At 48.3% G+C, this 3,291-nt stretch overlaps 1 long non-coding RNA gene across 1 annotated transcript; it reads right to left on the bottom strand.

Moving 5' to 3' along the window:
- Positions 1-240: 240 nt before the first annotated feature.
- Positions 241-1,481, bottom strand: LOC103627531 (uncharacterized). The gene is made up of 3 exons (XR_553686.4): positions 1,240-1,481; positions 1,053-1,146; positions 241-960 (listed from the first exon to the last, which is right to left on the bottom strand). It is a non-coding gene; the product is annotated as an uncharacterized lncRNA (long non-coding RNA).
- Between the last annotated feature and the right edge of the window lie 1,810 nt (positions 1,482-3,291).

Here is a 3,291-nt window from a genome sequence, read left to right as displayed (position 1 = left end):
GGAACCATAATAACCAAACAAGCTCTTATATGGATTGTACATGTCCTTAGTAACCAGTTAACAGAAATAGGTTATGGGATCGATAGAGTTGAGGAACAGAAAAATAGTGCGTGGTATGGCACTTAAAAAGGATTTTAACACAGATCATTCCCAAATTACCGGAATGGAATAAACATTTCCAGTTTCTAAGGTTCTGTATTACATAATTGCTCGCAACGAGGAACAATTTGGTGATGCAGATTTTTTAAGCCCAGAGCAAGATCCAAGAATGTATTATTAAGGAGCAGGATTACAATAATTGAAGATGATCCTTTCTGCTACTGGAGCTTGACAACAATTTCCATTGCCAGATGCATTCCCTACGGAGCAAAGTATTAGTTTGGATAGAAACCAAGTTATATCCAAGCTAAGCTGAGCTACGCATCTCCATGTATGTTCAGCATTCAAAACTAATAACAACATAAGTGTAAGCTATAATTGGCCCCTAGGAGTATGACAGATCTTCGGCCCGCACCACCCTTATCATCTCTAAAATTAAGCACATAGGTCTACTGGAGAAAGATTAGAAAGAGCATAAAATACGTCTTTTCATGTACCAGCAAACCTTTCATTTAAAGGCATCAAATCTTCTCTTGAACGGCTTAAGCATTATGCCTCCAAATTGCTCTCTAGTCATTCATATCGAAGAGATTATTCTCCTGTAAGCTCATATCAACATGGTAGGTTAGACTAAGATTTTTTTTCCTTCCTCTCATACCGGAGCACAAAAAGACCACCCCATCTTCACATGTTCACCACTGAGGGGATCCATGCCCAGATGAGCTGGTTGCGAGTTCCCACAGTATGAACACTATGTGACCTCTCCAGTTCAATTCATGAGTTCACTGAAGTCCAGATGTTGAACTCATCCATTCTTAGAGTGAATGAACTCGAACTTCGTTTTCCACCTCCGCCATATGCCTACATTTTTATGATGTGGCAGAGATGAACGATCATATCCAACTAAAAGGCCATGCATAGTTAAAAAGAACATAATTACGATGGTGGCACACCTTTGCAATCTCTGATGTATTAACTATACTGTCAGTAGTCCTCAAGCAAACCTTCAGGACACCCCGTTGCATGAAGACCACTGCTCCAATCGGCCTTTGATGAAAAGGGAAATGTTCTTCAATAAATTACCAAAGCAACACAAAAACAACATGGATCTGTTCTGTTAAACCTCAATAGAGCTCACACCTTAGTCCAGCAGCAGCACTCCTCTGACTTAGCTCCAAGCTATTTCATGGCTCAATTGTGTCTGTCCATCTGCTCTGATTGCCTTATAGTATGATAAAAATAATAAAAATATTTAGTATAGAAAATGAGACATTTGTAAAACCGGTTGTATGATACTTTCCCAAAAATAACATTATATAAGCCATATAGAGCCAGTCTCTAGAGCTGGTCATAATCAAGCATCCAGCCAAGTTCAGGAACAGTCAGGTACGCAACAATCCCATAATACATGGTTAAACATAAGCATAAAACCATTCCATCAATTTGCATCTGAAGTCCAGTTCAGAAAACTAGGCAAGCATGAGCTACTACAACAGAACAACATTACAGGACTGAAGAAATGGTTTTTTCATTGACGCATTGCATACCCACCAAGGCGTGGACCTAGTGGATTTGGATGTTCAGTTTTGCACAGCAGAATGCAAAGCGAAGAACTGGGAATACCTGGTGGATGCTCGTGGCCAATGAAGAGACCCGTGAAGGCCTCAACCCCTTCTGTAGGGCGGCAGCGGTAGCCCAACCAGTTCGTTGCACGGCGACCACAAGGGAGGGGAGGGGTCAGCGGTGGTGGGGACTTAGGGAGCGAGCAAGGAGAGGTGGCGATGGAGGAGACGAGGGGAGGCGACTGCACAACCGATAGGAGGGAGGTGCGGTGTGTGAGCCGCCGACTGTGTTGGCTAGGGAAGAGGGAGCCGGGGACGACACAACTTGCGCTAAGGCACCTAGTCGAGGGCAGAGCTGGAGGCCAACGCGTGGAGCTGCGACACCCTGTCAAAGAGAACCAGGAGGGCGCGACGGGCGCGAGAGCGGCGGTGCCGAAGGCAGGAGGTGGGTTCGGCTCGAGGTGGCGACGCGGCAGTCGTGGGACTCGGCGCCCGTGGCACCGCCATCGCCGCCCCTACCCCGGAGCGCGCGAAGGCAGATCTGGACAAAGGCGGGTGGTGGGAGCGCGAACACCTGGGAGAGTGGGGATCGAGCTAGGGTTTTGCGTGTTGTTGAGGGAAAGACGAAGAGAGGGGGAGGCGTGAGGTTGAGAGAGGTTGGGCGATACGTGCCTGTCGTCCGCTCCCGCTCGCTCCTCGTCGCTGACCAGATCTAGCTGCTGTTGTGACCTCCTCCCCTCCAGCTTGATGGCTGCCGCCGATCGGGTGGCCATGCCCGGCGCTCGTGGATGCGCAGCCCCATACCGACCGTGGTCCACGAGGTCGATGCTCCTCTTCTCGAAGGAGGTCCCAGCGGCGGTGAAGGAGGAGGACGATAGGGTCCTCAGAGGGAGCGGGACGCGAGATCCGGGCTGATGGATGGGATGAGACCGCGTGGGGGAGCTGGATCCCGCCGGTCCGAGCAGGCGGCGGTGGAGGCGCGGCTCGTTGGCGGATGTGAAGCCAGTGGGAGAGAAGCTCAACTGCCCAGCTATAGAGAGGAGAGGCAGAACACGCCTAACAGGGAAGGAAAAAGGTGGTGGCATGGGAAGGAAGACGACGACGGTGTGGTGAGGAGCAAGCGAGGCCGGGCCGAGGGATCTGGCGCGGTGGGGGAGGCTTGGATTGCGGCGACCGCCATGGATGGAAGGGTGCGGTGGGGAGGCGTGGATTGCGGCTCTAGCGCGGTGGGGGGAGCAATTGAGAGCGGCTGTGGCGTGGTGGGAGCACATCCGTGCGATGAGGAGTGGAGGGAGAGGATTGTGCGGCAGAACATGGTGCACGATTGTGAAGTCTACACTAAAGCCTTATAGAGTAGTAAAGAAGATGTAGTTAAATCAATTTTGGTTAAAATTAATAGCATGCTAAAAAAATTAATTTACATCACCCATGAGAAGAAAACAAACAAAATTCATCTCGATAACTCATAATTAAAGTCAACATTAGTCATATATTAACTATGAGTAGTCTCCAATTAAACTTCTTATTGGTTTCATTTAGTTAGAGATGGCCATATTATACAGTGTGGATATATACGTGTATATATAACTTGAATTAAATGTAAATTAATACAACACTTAATATAGGTCAC

The sequence above is a fragment of the Zea mays genome, chromosome 5 (assembly GCF_902167145.1).
Source record: "Zea mays cultivar B73 chromosome 5, Zm-B73-REFERENCE-NAM-5.0, whole genome shotgun sequence".
Classification (NCBI taxonomy): domain Eukaryota; kingdom Viridiplantae; phylum Streptophyta; class Magnoliopsida; order Poales; family Poaceae; genus Zea; species Zea mays.
The sequence above is the reverse complement of the archived record's forward strand: the minus strand, read 5'-3'. Positions and strand labels throughout refer to the sequence as shown.